General features: G+C 40.3%; 1 protein-coding gene and 1 long non-coding RNA gene across 12 annotated transcripts in view; one reads left to right on the top strand and one right to left on the bottom strand.

The window, feature by feature from the left end:
* Window positions 1–15,799, bottom strand: part of LOC111244928 (inactive tyrosine-protein kinase RYK-like) — an 89,096-nt gene that overhangs the window by 72,372 nt on the left and 925 nt on the right. For 4 of the 5 annotated variants that reach the window (XM_086979562.1, XM_086979560.1, XM_086979559.1 and 1 more), the window contains exon 3: window positions 1,346–3,211. The exons of the other annotated variant lie outside the window; for it this stretch is intronic. The gene's annotated coding sequence lies outside the window, so the exon portion shown is untranslated. The remainder of the gene's footprint in view (window positions 1–1,345; window positions 3,212–15,799) is intronic. 5 annotated transcript variants of the gene reach the window in all.
* Window positions 14,160–15,799, top strand: part of LOC111244797 (uncharacterized) — an 84,674-nt gene continuing 83,034 nt past the window's right edge. For 5 of the 7 annotated variants that reach the window (XR_015320632.1, XR_015320635.1, XR_015320634.1 and 2 more), the window contains exon 1: window positions 14,160–15,559. This is a non-coding gene — a long non-coding RNA (uncharacterized LOC111244797). The remainder of the gene's footprint in view (window positions 15,560–15,799) is intronic. The other 2 variants (XR_015320631.1, XR_015320636.1) reach the window with 2 other exon arrangements.

Here is a 15,799-nt window from a genome sequence, read left to right on the forward strand (position 1 = left end):
ACATATGAAGTAAAGCGCGGCAAAGGGGGCACAGCAGTTTGTTACTGACAGAGGCACTCAGGGAGATCACCAGTTACAGAAAAGATGATTATACTTCAGGACTCCGTATGGGACCCGAACTGCTGCAATCATTGAAATACAACAGAGCACGAATAGCGTGCTTTCTGTTGGCTCAGTCTCGTAATTTTCGAAGCATTTGTTATGTAACTGTGGCGAAAACACGAGGGATAAAGAAGAAACGCTACTTCCCGAACATATAGAAACACCTATAGTGTACTTTAGAGTTTATTTGCGTAGTTAAATCCACCAACGTAACCCATCTGGAGCAAATAATCACAATAGACGAGATGTGGGTTAGTCTGCACCGCCAGTCAGAGAAAGATCAGGCTCGAAAAAAGTATCGGGCAGGAGGAAATGCTTCTTCGGTGGCTGTGCCTAACAGATTCCAGGTGCTCATACCCGCAATAGATGTCGAAGCCATTTGTTATTGCGAGATATTTTCCGAAAAGCAGACGGTCAGTGCTGCCAGACGTTTCATATTCTTAGAACGCTTCATAAACGTGTAGCGTGGCTATCGACGGCGTATACTGTGATTACTCTGGGAGAACGTGCGACCTTAAGACAAAGAGAATCAGGCAATGACCTCAATTTGTATATTCTGCAGATTCAAGTGGGTGTAATTTCGATTGCTTACATCCCCTAATGAGGCCGATAGGTGGCGTAACGTATCATACCATTGATTCTCTTGAATTAGTCATAGGTAATGAAAATAGACATGGCAACCCATATCATAGGTGCACAGCTGTTAAAAAGCGCGTACAGCAGAGGCGTTAGTGCAATAAAAATACCTACGTCTAACGTAAACTAAAAAGTCATTCTCGGTCCTTCATAATTCAAGAGTTATTGAGGTCTCTTGACGCACGAAGTAGTTCCAGCCAACCTGCCGGTCGGATACCTCTTTTTATGGTGTCATTACAGACACCATTTTGCTTATAACGTAGTGATTATTGCACGAGCAACCTGCTCGTATAGCCGATCATCCACTCCCTCATTCCTATATTCAAAACCGCATGCCCGTATATTATATGCTACCATGTTAATACATAATACCTAGAACCCGACATCGAATGTATTGGTTTGAGAACAAATACAAAATAGGTACTACTACTATTCAAGAGTGCTTCCCAGTTAATGGTGCGACCGATGTCGCAGCGAACTGTGTTCACCCCAGACAAATATTATAAAAAGTCTAACAACAGATTTACATTTGCTCGCAATGCGGCGCGGATAAGTATCCTATTTGGTATATAAGCATTATAAGAAAGCTGTAAAGATCCCGTCTTACCAGCAAAACGAGCATTGGTAATCCTTTCTCGCTGCGCCGACGTCGTTTAGGTATTGGCTGGGCCTAGACTCCTAGGACGGAGTGTAACCGTGCCAATTGCTTCGCCGTGCAGTCGGGAAGGCGTGTCCGATTATCTCGCTAGGGCAAGGGAGGGGGTTAAGTGTTATAGCAGGAAGTACGCTGGTTCCATTATCGCGAAAACAGCTTGCGTCATATACGAGTGTACGAATGCAGGGATTTAAAGGGTCCCATCTCTCTCGAGGATTGATCCCTCTGGGGGCTACTGAGCGCATTGATGGAGTGGCTTCGACGTGCGTGGCAGAGTTTGATGGCCCTTGATGCAACAACTGCCAAGCATTCGTCTGATCACAGGGCCCCGTACAAATTACTCATAGTGGACTGCTTGAACTCAGAAAGAACTTGTAGCCTATATATACATATCTGTATATATATTTTAGCTGCATTATACTAATACGGTTACAAGTATTTGATTGAGAGCTGCTACACGTGCGATAAGAAACTCATCTAGGGTTGTAAAAGACGCATCGCTTGTTACGCAAGTTCGATCGTAGTTCTGTAAGCAGCTATTGTTCTCAGCCTAACTGCTCATGTTCAAATAATATAATCACACCGTTAATATCAACACAGCAGGGCGAGTATACAGCGACTACAAGTCAACTTTTTTTAATTTTACTCAAGATTCAGACGAAAAGTGTTAGCTCTCACTAATTGTTTTTTTCCATTACATCTTTTATTTTATCTTTTTCGAGTTTCATTTATCGCTGGCATATGATTTAGACGTATTCGCCACCATCGCTCGCAGGCCACTTAAATCGACAAACAGCTTTTAGGGGCGGGAGGCGGTGGGGTTTAGTGAGACGCAAAAAGAACGCATGGCCGAAAACAAAGCCATGCTTTTTGCGAAAACAACTATACGCCTCGGTGGGGGGGGCGGAACTTGGTGAGAGGCGCATTGTCCCGGTGCCCTTTGCCTTATCTCGTTGAAGTCAATATGCAATATCGTGTGCAATATGAGCGTTCAGGTAAATTTGCGTTCCATAGAAACGACCCGCTTACCCCTATCAGCTTCTGTTGACAAGAACATACATTCGATTTGGTGAAGTAAAGTGGCGAGGGCAGCCGTAAAATCATAGAATGTAACGACTGTATGAACAGTAGAATGTACCGAGCTCTAACAGTCTTGCTTCGTTCATCTGCTTAAAGGTTAGCCCCTCAGACGTGTGCGTTACGTGTGGTCAATTCATCATGCAGGCTTTAAATAGTACACGTAGACTTTTATATGACTTGGCGGAAAAGTAGAAACTCGACAAAACAACTGGGACGCTACTACTTATATGAAATCAAATATGCATAAAAGAAGGCTATTTTAGGAGATGAGAATACGTCAATGATCAAGCAGGTTCATTTTCGCCACGCATCCAACGACCTCTGACTTGGTTTGAGTAAACCAAAGAATATAAAAAACATGTTTACGCTGATTGCTTGCTTTTCGAGACCAAAACAGAAATTGGCAAATTTTTGATGATGTTTGAGTCATTTTGTCAGTGGAAAAAGATAGACAGGCCAAACTATTTAGATAGTCTATCGTGTTATTCGAATCATTGGAGTGTTTTCTAGTAATCGGAGAGGTATTTCGTAAAAAAACATCTGCTCCATATAGCGGAACCTCGTGATCCTCATCTATAAATAATGCGCAATATATATATTGTGGTACTATACGTAGATAACGTGCGTTCTCTTCAATAAACGTGGTTAATAATTCGTTTCCATCGGCGAGAGCTGGGTTAACCCATGACCTGTTCGTCCTGGGTAAATGTACGCAGGTGGTAGCACAAGAGGTACTTGCTGAAAAGAAGAATAATAGCTAGCTTAAACTGGTGATCTTCAATGATGCGGACTGAAGTAGATGCTACTGACTGAGAAGCTTTTCGAAAATTGATTATGCTACGTTCGTTGAAATAATCGATTTATAATCTATCGGATAATCGATTTAAATTTGTGCTAAATTATTATGTGAATAATATAGCGAAATAGTGCTACGAAAAAAAGGTAGGCGATGTTTGCCTTTCGTTACGTTCTCGTATATGTTTCCGACAGGAACGCACCTTTTTTTGCCCATTCCTTGAGGACACGATAAATATAAAATTTTCAATGCGATAAGCATCTATCTGGTTTGGCGGTTAAAAGATCTGGGAACGGACCGATCCGAGTCTGAACCCGAAAGACACTTAGGCGTTCACTAAGCATTTTTGGCTCGTTGCACTGCATCAGACAGACAGCAGAGCGGTTGTGTTTACTTCGGATGAAAACAAAGTAACAGAGCTAAATACAAAACGTGACCAAGTACTGATTTCGGTAAAAGAAGGCATAGAATAGTATCTTCTCCCTACTTGATGGGGATTGGTTTAAATCCACTAGAACATAGGAAATAGTACAGGAAGAAGATTATCCATCACAGCGGAAGTGAAACGAATAGTAGAGCTTAAGTTCCCCTGAAGGTGTACTGGAAATAGGCGAATCGAATTACAAAAGAAGAAAATGAAATACCAGTGAGAAAAAAAAAAAAAAGAATGAGCTTGTTTACGATACAACGATACGTGTCGAACAGTATAAGTTGTCTTGTGAAAAAACTTATTATTACATCTCCTGTCTCTTGTTTAAACATAGTGCAACAACTCGGCTTTCAAATATATACATAAAATAATTGAGGGGAAAAACAAATGATATTTTCTCACTACGCGTACCATAACATGGCATATAACTAAGTCTTAGTAATAGCCTTGTCTGCGTACGACACATGTCAAGCAAAGGTTTGTAAGTTGAACGCGTCGTGGCTCGAAATGGTATTTACAAAAGGAATAATTAAGGATACGCTACATTTGGGCATAGTCTTTGCATTTTGTCTACATATAATTTCTCATAACGTGAGCCTACATGATGGTAGACTATATACTTCAAAAAGGGTATATTAATCGCATTCGTGGTTGCCAACGTAAGTGATAGATTATCAATATATTTTTGTTCTGGCACGCGTCACTACAGATCTATGCAACAAACAAAAATGCTTAAGGTGCGATCACTGTTTACTTTTTTTTTCTTGCCTTTTACCGTCCTAACAAGTAAAGTTAGCCTAATACGATGCTTCGTTACTCATTATTTTCTTACGCTAGCCATATAGAAACCCGCCAACATTATCATGTGCTTCCGCCCTAACAAATCAACGCTGTTGTCTCCAGTGGATTCTGTGGTCTTCCGCTGGTAGTTTTTTTACGAGCACGACCGTAAAACATGGCTGACCGTGGAGAAATAACAGAGTGTATGTATACAGGGTCCGCCCGTTCAGCCCCCCAGACGCTGTAAGCCCCTCCTCCCCGCAACTGACAAACCAAAAGGCGTTGCCACCATTACTGCGATGCCGCCTTATATAATAATAATAATATTATATTTTTGAGCATTAGCTGCCGAAGAAAAGCGGAAGTAACCTCGACTGCGAAAACCGAATAAAGACAGAATTAAAGAGCGAGGCCACGTTGTATAGAGAGTGCACGCAAGCGTATAAGGTGACCAGAACCAGCTGTTAAACTAATACCATAAACAGTATTAGCTCACAGTTTGCCTGCTTATATCGATATTTCTGATGGAGCAAAATACGCAATTGCTACACAAGTAAACGAACATACAACGCATTGGAAAATTAAGTTTTTAGATAAAACTCAATTTCTTTACTATTCATACAAATTTCAAATACATATATATTAATTGTTTGTATATATTCAAAAATGCTTCTCACTGTCCACGTTGCGCGAGTATTAGCTCAGATTTTATAAAGAAAAATATAAAAAACATGCTTTCGGATAGCATGTCCGATTAGTGGTGATTTTAAATTTCGTAGAACAGTAAAATAGGCATAGATATCATACGTTAAATAAGTTATATTTTTGATGCTAGAATTACAGGCGATCTCACTGAGGAGAAATTACTTTTCAAACAATGTGAACATGTACATAAGAAACGAGTATTACATAATTCTAAAGCAAAGATACGCTTTGAACAGGAAAGGGCTGTGTTTGAAAAAGATCAAAGCGAGTGTCTGTACGATACGATCCCTATATACCCTTCCCACGCTAACTCTATGCTAACGTTAAACAACCAATTCAGGGGTACCATTCGTTGTTTGCGTCTAACGGTACCCTAAAGGTTAGGTTCTGCACAATAACTTTTGTTCGATGAAGCCGAAATGGAATAACGGTTTATAGCAACTTTTTGTCCATACACTTCAACGACCTCAACAAAAGCCTACAATCAATTCAAATAGTCTTCTACTAGTCAAAGGAGAGGCATTAGAAAACAGCTGAACAGAAACCACGTTTCGAGGGGCTGCCAGGGACAATCTGACAAAGTCTTAATAGTCCGTAAAAGTCTTCGAATAATCTTGCCTTGTACAATGGCCGTCCAAAGAGGCTATTAGTCCTTGCGCCATGGAAGGGTGCAGCAAATCGGGTCCTAAATGAGAAGCAAATCCTTCGGAGAAGAAGTGAACAAACAGCGCGAAATGCCCCTCATTTATTTCAATATTCTCGACAGGAACACTACAGTTGTGGCAACAACGGCCCCCCCGTTGTCAATTAACTAATACTGAAAGAATCACGTTTTTCGTTTTCTTGAAGCCAGTATTGCAAACCGATCGAACTTGATAGAAAAAGTCATATTCGTGTGAGTAAAGAAAGCAATAAGACTATAAACTAAAAAAGTTGAGTAAGTTTATGTTCCGCAAACGGGTTTTCTTCCCTAAACTATATTTTTCTAAACTATATTTGCGTTACTATTTTATATATTTTGAACTAAAAAGCTCGACTCTTGGAATCATTGCATAAGCATTATTTCAACACGCAGCAAAAGCTCGAATAAATTTCTCGCAAATGTTATACTACACGATACATTGTCTTAGGTTTTTGCATCGAATCCTCTAAGCTGTTGTATAGGTTGCAACGGTCTTGTCACCAAATGGAAAACGCAAAGTTTTTCATTTAAATTCTAGCAAGGGAAAAATGTATTATGTGTTCGTTCGCCATCACTGTCAACGACCTTTCCCCGTCTCTCGTTATTCTTTCTGATCAGAAATTTCCAGGTCCGGTGTTGAAGAGTTCTTGCTTTTGTCGACTTTATATTACCTGCTATTTGTAACAAGTCCACATAGAAACCTGTCGCTGCGACTGCGTGTTGGCCCGTCCGGTGACAATAATAAGCAGTGTCTTGCTGGGCTATCTTCGGTAAGTCGATGTTTGTATACCTGACGATTGTTACATAGTTGCCATTTATTTACTCGCCTTATTGACGACCAACGGTCTTCCAGCGAGGGTGCAAGCTAGAGTAGAGTAGGTATCAAGAATGCATTTTCAGCACTCGAATTCAGACCGAAATTCCACTCGTCTATCAATGAAATCGTGACGAGCTTATGGGGGAAGAAAACATGTTTGAACAGTGTTAAAAGGAAGATAAACCGTGAAAAGGTAAAGGAGGATTTGATAAAACAAGATCATATTTTCTTGATTTATATCGTCGTAACGATTTTACTTAACTAAGCAACCTACCAATATCAACTGCCAACCGAACAGCTCGTATATTAAATTCTAAGCTTTCTAATATAATGCAGAACTGATACCCTGATATGCTGTGCACGGAGTCCCTATGTTGTTCCATCTTCTCATTGTTTTCTTAGTGATATACGAAGTGCAGGCATGAATCCGGATTCACTCGTAAAAATCGAAGCGGTAGCAAAAGCTACTAATACGACCCATAATCTTTTTCCAGTAATAGTTTCATATTCATTCTATTTCTTCACATAACACGGATTAGACATTTCTCCTGGCAGGGGCTTGAAACAATGGCACTGAGACTCAGTTATGGATCTTTTTTATGATATATATATAGATTTATCAACTCAGTGAGAAAAGATGATCTTCCATGAAAAGGCACGATCGTTCCAATGTGCAGATCAGATATTCAAGAACCCCAAAGCAGATATAGACAGAACAACAAACCTGGATTTTAGCAATAATGTATGTGTATTTTTATACTTAGTAAGTGCTTATTAAGCCGTTTTAGTACTTAGTGAGTTGACAATGAGCAACTTTTTCATTAATATTATTTATCAACATAACTATATAAATATCAATTCACCTATAACTTGACACGTCAGCTCTTGTCTTATATCTTAACATGGAAATTGAACATTCAGTAAAAACGTGCAAGCATCGATAGTCACAAAACGTTATCGCTACAGACATCATGTATATTGAAACTGTTATGCTTTTAAAGCAGCATAAGCTCGAAGCTACTAGTTTTTTTTACCTCTCGTTTTTTTTGTTATTTATTAGAGTACTAGCAATGTAGCATCACAAATGAAGGCACTTATGCCTTCTATTTTCGTTTCCTCAGATCTCGCCACTCGAACTCGTTCTGCCGTCGCTGCTGGCCATCGCGTGCACCCTTCTTGACTGACGTAAAGAGTGTGTATTCGCTTTCAGGCTATGACGGTTCAAAGCGAAGTGGAAATCTCTTTTAGAGCTCGCTCTTCTAACCTAGTTTCGGTCTAGGCGGTGGTGTAGCCTCTACCAGCCTTGTACGTTTTGCGCAACAGCCAGAATCCGAGAACTCTAACGACCAATAAGATAACGACTTCCTATGGGAACAGGGCAGCAAGTAGACGGAGACCTACCAAAATGATTTGGCCGTGTGTGGCAAACTGGAAAACCAGGACCCGCTCGTTTAGTTCTCGGCCACTGTTGTGCCGTTACTACTTCTACTGCCCCGTATCCCATACCCACTTCATTGTACTAAAGCTTCCAAAAAAAGAGTAGTTCGCATGAGATCGCTCCGACAAGTTGCATGCAGTTGGCAGTTGCCCTTTATGCTAGGCCGAGCACAAAGTGTATATATATATGTAATGCGTCGACGATTCTACTGTTTCTTGCCCATGTCGGACCATAGCATTTTTTTTTATGACATTGCTTGAAAAAGTCAACGAACGCTAAATGATTATTTAAATCTATATATATATTTTTATATTAGTAGGTGAAAAGACTATACGGGGCGAACTGGACGGAGCACAAGTCTGCTACCGACGGCGGATTCACAACACCAGCTAAACACTAACCCTGAGGCAACTGTCTGAAAGCAAACGCAGGCCTTCGAGACTATTCGAAAGGTGAATGAAAGACAGTGGATAGGTGCAATGAATATTAATCATTGAAGGTTCTCGCCTCAGGCCAGACTAGCTGTGCCTTCTATGGTGCGCAAATGCTGGTAGAAAAACAATGTCGTTGTTGGCTTTTTCTAATCCGAGTCCCTCTTGCTTTGTTCACTTAGGAATGTTTTATAACAAGGTTTAGAGAGAACACTAATAACAATTAGTAGTGTTCTTTTTTTTTATTAGAACGTACTTGTTAGTGCTCCATTACGAGATACAATTATTATTTGTTTGTTCGAAACTGTCCCTACAAAACTAATTGGTCAAGCGCGATGAGCATTAAGATGATTCTTCACCCTAGCGCTATTATCACTATCATTCCGTTTGATTTACTCAAGGATAACAGGAGCTGATAGTGAAGCTCAGTCTTTGAGGTATTATTCGATAGAAACCAGTTTTAAGAATACGAAGAGGATTGGTGTGGTAAAAATGATAGTTTAATTAATTGAGAAAAACCTTCCACAGTGATATTCAGTTTGTTTTCGGCCTAGCTTCTCGGCCTGTCTATTGCAAAGTCTTGCTGATGCATCTAAGTGATGTACATGGTCCCGGTTGAAGGCTTATGTTGATTGACAATTTTGAAAGCTAGGACGTACTTCAAACCGTCTTCTTATATATTGACAATCTTCACTCGAGCCGTCGGCGTCGGTCTTCGGTTCGCAAACATCTCTCACGTTCGAAGGTTCAACTTCAACACTCTGTGCACGTTTGATAAACAGAAGACTCAGCGAGCCTCTAATGCGCGCGAGATCGGCGTGGACACAAGCTAAGGGCGTCCAGTACCGACAACGTATTGCTTACGCGTCTATTCCTTCAGCAAGCCAAGGGCGAATTTGAATTTTTCGTCATACCGAGCAGTCATTACCTTTGATTCTTCATAGCCGCCTATTGCTTTTGGTCATGTGCTACACGGGGGCATCTCCTCTTTCTCCTTGTAACCCACTTTCTCTTTATGTAACCGTAGTCACAGACTACGCTTCGTTCACTGCTATTTTTCATGAGAGGGCACATTACCATCGATTCAGTGGGAAAACGTTGAATTCAAAACAGCGAGTGGCAACCTGTCCAGTGATGTTGGCAAATTCGAACGGGATAAGGCAGACGAAGACGAAAGCGGCCACCTTTATGCGGTTCGACACGATGGTGCCTACAACGGAGCACCACTTTATCGCATGGCTCATTCTATTTTTCTTGGTTTCCTTCCTTTCCGGCAACGTGCCTCGAGCGCCAATAAACACTGCCAATTCCGGTGCGACAAAGATCATGCCACGGGATCTTTGACGTGGCCACCTGATGGACGATCGCATGCCAACGCATCTTTTTCCGTCACACTTGCAAACCAAAAAAGCCGCGAGTCTCAATTGCCACTAGTGACCAACATTTCTCTGTGATGACTATAACTATTAGTTGTTCGGCATCGTTATGATTATCGTCACCAGCATCATCAACATCAACAATGTCGTAATCATGATTTAATTTGAACTTAGCCGCCGGTAGGGCGGTAAACCAAACGAAGACGGAGGTGGTCGGGTGTCAACCGGCCACATCTGAAAACAGTTTGAAAATATGCAGATTTACATATCCTCAAGATATGCCCTTTTCAGAAGGTACACAGACAGGGTTCTCAATGCGCAACATTAAATCAAACCCGAGTGATGGCTGACTCCGAAACAGCGGAGTGAAACGAAAAACGAGCTAGATTTTAGAATTTTTTTTACTTCCTCCTAATGTCTCCTGCGGTGTCGGCTCCTTTCAAGTCCGTTGAAGCTATTGAGCAGTGCATAATTGTTACGTTCGGGATGAAAATTAGCATTGAATAATGCATGCCGTGCGTGAACATACACTTTTTTTGCGATGACTTCTTCAACAAAATAAAGAACGAAAACGTTATTTTGACAAGAGCCATCGAATAGGACCAATACGAGCGCGTAACATACAGCAGCGTAGGCCTACAGAGAGTGGGGACGTGTGACATTAGGTCCGGATGTCTGTTTCCAAATGTATGTTAGTCCCTTTTGCTACTGTCTTTCAAGCACACGCATTTTTTCGCTAGGACTAGTATTATATAAGTACTATTTAGTAATACTAAACAAATAAGTATTAATAGAGCTTTTATGAATATAAGTCAACAAACTGCTTGATAGTGTGCGTAGGGCCGCTCATACCTAAAGAAAAAAGTAGAACAGTTGTCAAAGGATAAATACTGCATTACATTGCCTTCAATGGGCCTTATGCTGTGAATGCGACTGATTCTTCGTTAATACAGCCCATCTTCCTATGGCGACTTAAAAGATAGCAATTAAGGTAGGACTTCCAATGTAAGCCTTATTACCGTGTCTCCATCGTAAACATAGACTGTGGCACTTCTTCGAGCTTGATTTGCTCCTGAGTAACGCGTGTTATAGATAGGACTGGCTATAGAAATATATAGTCGCGTAAACTACATGAACCTTAAACATTACTAGTACAAATATTGCCGGTACTGATACAGTAAACGTGAGCAACAAGACAAAAGATCAAAACTTTTTACATCATAAACACGTACATTACAGACATACGTAACTTAGTTTAATATCGGTAGTGTTTGAATGAATGTAAGTGGCGCTTAATAAAATTTTAAGAAAAGTTAGCAAACGATTTTATAAAAACTAAATAATGAGGAATCGACTTCTAATAATAAACTGGGCCATTCTGGTGTTTCCGGCACCCCATAAAAATTATCTAACAACAACAAAACCGGATAACAGCTATCCAAATGAATAATTTTGTAAAGGTAAATTCTATTGTTAGCTTAACAACACGATGCCTCTCTGTTCATTGTTCGCAATCGTTCTTACATTTGCAGTGTAAATTAAATTACTACTGGCTCGTACATATACAACCTCACGAACCTTCAACCTTGATGTTGAGAGGTCAACAAAAACCTTTACACATAGTCTTCTGACTGAAAACATATTGGCACACAGCTCACTAGACGGTCATGGTACAAAAAAAGAATATCTATATAAGTAGGTACTTGTCTATTGAAATAACTTGTAAAAATATAATGGTACTTCCTCGTATGAGGATGCCACTGGCCTTTGAGATTTGCAATGCAAAAAAAAATGAAAATGCAAATCGCGAATTCTTATTAAAAATTCTATGTAATGTAATATTAGGTATTCTTTCGAATTATACAAAAAAAGAGCAAATGTATGTGTTCCAATAGGAAAAATCGTATGCGAAAACGGAAGGCCTATCTAAGCTTCAGCTAGTTCTGCCGTTGCCGCTACACCGGCAAAAAGTCGACGGCGTCATCATGCGGCCGATCCGGAAAACCACGAGTGCATGCTGCATCCAGTGGCCGGACCGACGACCCCCCTGCGTCTCGGCCGTAGTTTCTTCTTTCATGTACTTGCAAATATGCAAATCTTGGTTCCGTCGTAACTTATTCCACTTCTTTGAAGTTGAAAACTTGCAACGACCCTGCTCTGTGAGTTAGGTTGCTGATTATGAGAGTTTTAGGGTGACATATTATTATACTTTTACATTCATGTTTTGCTTGCGTATACGAGACATATATATATATATATATATATGTACAATTATACTTTTATCCTGGAATAGCAAAAATTCTATTTATTTCGTTTATATATATATTCTGCTTGTGTCAATATTACATAAACCTGTTCTCGTTGTTCATATAATTAATGTAATCTTAACCTTATACAAATGGTAGTAATAGGAGGAAAGACACAGAAGGAGAGTTCCAACGAGAAAGGAGTGCAAGGATATTCGCGCTCACCATAGATAATTATGCGGCAGCTCGACCCTTAACAGTGAAATTTTATTTAAAAAAATGCTATTTCAAAAGGCGAACACAGGATCTCAAAGATGGTACAATCTATTAACAAACAAAAGGACAAAATGTACATTGTGTTTGTAGCGTTTTAACGGTAGTCTCGATTGTGCAGATATTTCATACGTCATATATACTGAATATTTGTACATAGCCAAAACAACTTTTGGTGCTGATCACTGAGCAAAAACTTGAAAGTTTAATAGCTTACACGCCGTAAAGACGAATGGTCATATGGTTTTTACTTTCTGTGAACATATTGAACAGCTTACCGCGAACACGATCGATTTTTTTGTTAGAAACCTAGTGAAGCATCCAAAATCTGGACATAAAGGAATACTTAATCTGAAAATAAAACAATTGACGAATAAAGGTGACAAGTCCGTCCTTTCAGTATCATTTAATAAATCTTTTTTGCCTTTCGCCCAAAAAAGAAAGTAAGCCCAAATCGAGCATGAAAACTCTGGGCCTATGAGAAGCCTAATACAGAGACCACGTGTTTCGTTACCTTCTGCTATGAATTCCAGTAGTCACGAATCAAGTCCTGCCGGATCTTCGTTTGTTCGCTTTGTAAACATCTAAAACAACAACGTTCAGTACGAGAGCTAATCAAGCAGCAGATATATCAATTAAATTTATATCTATATGATTACGCTGCGATCATGACTAAACGCTGCGTGTGTTATTTTATATTATGTTGATAGTAGTACCGCAGTAAAAAAAAATGAACTATTCCAGTAACAGGGTGCGGGGAATGAGTGTTTAGCTAGCAGGTCAAATATTGACGGTGCTCTCTAAACGATTTGAGTTGATTTATTCGTGCCTTTCTGAACAACTCCCAGCTGCTACGATATTGAGCTCTTTGCCTTTTGCTCAATGTTGACATGTGGCCATGGTAGCAGCCTAGAGACTTCGCCTCGTCATACTGCCTAACCTGGTAATAGTTGATAAACAGGTAACTGGAACACAACTGTACAGCTATCTGGAATTACGCGCGACCATTGTACGATTTTATAGGAAATAGGGCACACCTTCCATTGTTTATAAGCTTGGAAATTTTTGGTGAGGTGCGCACGCAGATTTTAGGTGTTCTACGAATCTTAGATAAATATCGAACAAGGTTGTGATGAACGACAGAAATTACAGGGTAGGACAATAGGTGTGAAGGGCATAGGTGGGAAAGACTGCGGAATCGATTGGTCTAAGTGGAAAAATGCATTTGAGGAAAACCACATCAGAGGTTCATATTTGATGTGATGAAACCAGTAAAACGTTAAAGCTATAAAATGTCGGAAAGTCGTCTTGGCGCTTTGCAAAAGCGGAAAGACAAAACAGGAGCAATGGTAATTCTGCTGCGACACTGTAAGACGAATGCTGGTGAAAAAAGTGCAAGAAGTGGCCTACCAAGTGGGCCTACTAAGGTATGTTGTGACGATTTCATGATTTCTAAGTGGCAAAGTGTCACGTTCATCATATGACGACTTGACCCTTTTTCAAACCGATTCCAAAAATGCTCCAGCAGCAGTAGTAGTAGTAGTCTAGTCCTAGACACGTCTCGTTTTAGTCATACTGAGACGCTGGGACTCTAAACCGTGAATTTTCTAATATTAGACAGTGCAATTTTGCTTGTAACATTATTGATCCGTGGCAATTGTCGACACCCTCAACATTATTATTTAAGCGTTTCTTTTTTCTTTTACAGACAAATGTGCCTGTCTGCCTGCCTGCCTGCCTGCGGAATAGAGCCTTTCCCGCGATAGGACGATATGGTTATGGAAACTTCATAATTCTTTTTATTGTTTAGATTTGCCAAGTCACATAGTTCAATAGATAACATATTGTTAGTTAGCAAACATCACAAATTATGCATTATTTTTATTTAATTATATTGTTTTGTTGCTGTTTCAACTGTAATTAACAGCCATGCTCAATAGGTTTTCCAGCCGATAAAAAACGCAACCATTCGATTTATTGTAATAACTTTCTCATCAGCAGTTGTTCTAGGTACACGTATATTTTAGCTGGTCATGAAATGTACTGCTAGGACAACTATATAAAATACTTAACTCGCTCTCTCGTGAGCTATATGATTAAGGCACAATATTTAACTGTGAATACAAGATAAAGCACTGATCTGTTCCTTTCGTATATTCTATTTATCAGAAATGATATAGTTTCCCTGAAAAACGTATCGATTGCATTTCCTTTAAGTTACGATACCACATCGATATGAGGATCTATAGTTTCTGTTACGGCCGACAACTATCAGTTTAATATCATTCACGCACTGGCTTCTGCCAATCTAATATAAATCAGGAGTCTTCTTTCTTTCTGTTTGTATCTTACCTACTAGTTAAAGTTCTTTTTCGGTTTACGCTGCAACTTGTCCATTGCCTAATTCATTGTCGACCAGTGCCTGGCGAAAACGACGGCGTGCGTAGCGGCTTGCGTCGTCCAGGACCCTTCTTCAGGGCTGTTACAAGACGTCAGCCGCAAAAGACTCCCGATGCTAGCATAGAAGCTGTATTATAGGAGAAAGACAATGAGCAGGTGAGAGAAGCACTGTTGGCCAACTACCCAGTTCCACAGTAGCATTAGGCCACAGGCTGCCACCAATAGTTTCCACCGAGGCAAACAACTGTAATGGCAGGACGCTCGAATAGAGCCCTCGACACTGGACGGACGGTACCGTAGAAACAACGGTGAGCGGTTACGTCGGCCGAGCACTTCCATTATCGACTTTATAGCGCTGCCGCCCCCGCTGGCGCTAGCCACTGAGTCGTTGTAACGGCTGGTGGGCAGCAAAGCGAAAGCACAAAACTTCTTTCCCTGGTCGATCCTTCCCTGTGTAACTGCCTATCTGCGTATGGATATACTTTTTGCGTCGGTGTATCGAACCGCTCTTTCGGCACCTCTACTCACTCATACACCGCTAACTCTCCGGTGGGTCCTCTCTGTCTCGTACTTTTTTTTTTTTTTGTAAAACATCGGTTGCTCGAGATCGGCGTACAATCAGGCAATGGCGTAATGAACTGAACGTAGCATACCGCTAGCCTTGTATTTTGCTGGACACAGGACGGAAAGGCTCTACGGTGACAGTGCAGTGGTAAATGCTTTTCTTCTACAATAGAAGTCTAGGGAAGCAGTTCGGGTTAAAAAAAATAAAGCAAATATTTAAGCCTGTCAGCGAAAGCAGGCTGCCAAGTTAGCTTCACTTCTAATTGTTGCACGTATTATTATTATTAAACTGTCTAGATGAATACGTCAAATCTGGTATAATAGATATAAATGTAGTTTCCCTATTTTAGGTCACACTGCACCTAAGAGAGAAGGTTGTTATCTAAGA

The sequence above is a fragment of the Varroa destructor genome, unplaced genomic scaffold (assembly GCF_002443255.2).
Source record: "Varroa destructor unplaced genomic scaffold, Vdes_3.0 BEIS01000002.1, whole genome shotgun sequence".
In the NCBI taxonomy this organism is placed as follows: domain Eukaryota; kingdom Metazoa; phylum Arthropoda; class Arachnida; order Mesostigmata; family Varroidae; genus Varroa; species Varroa destructor.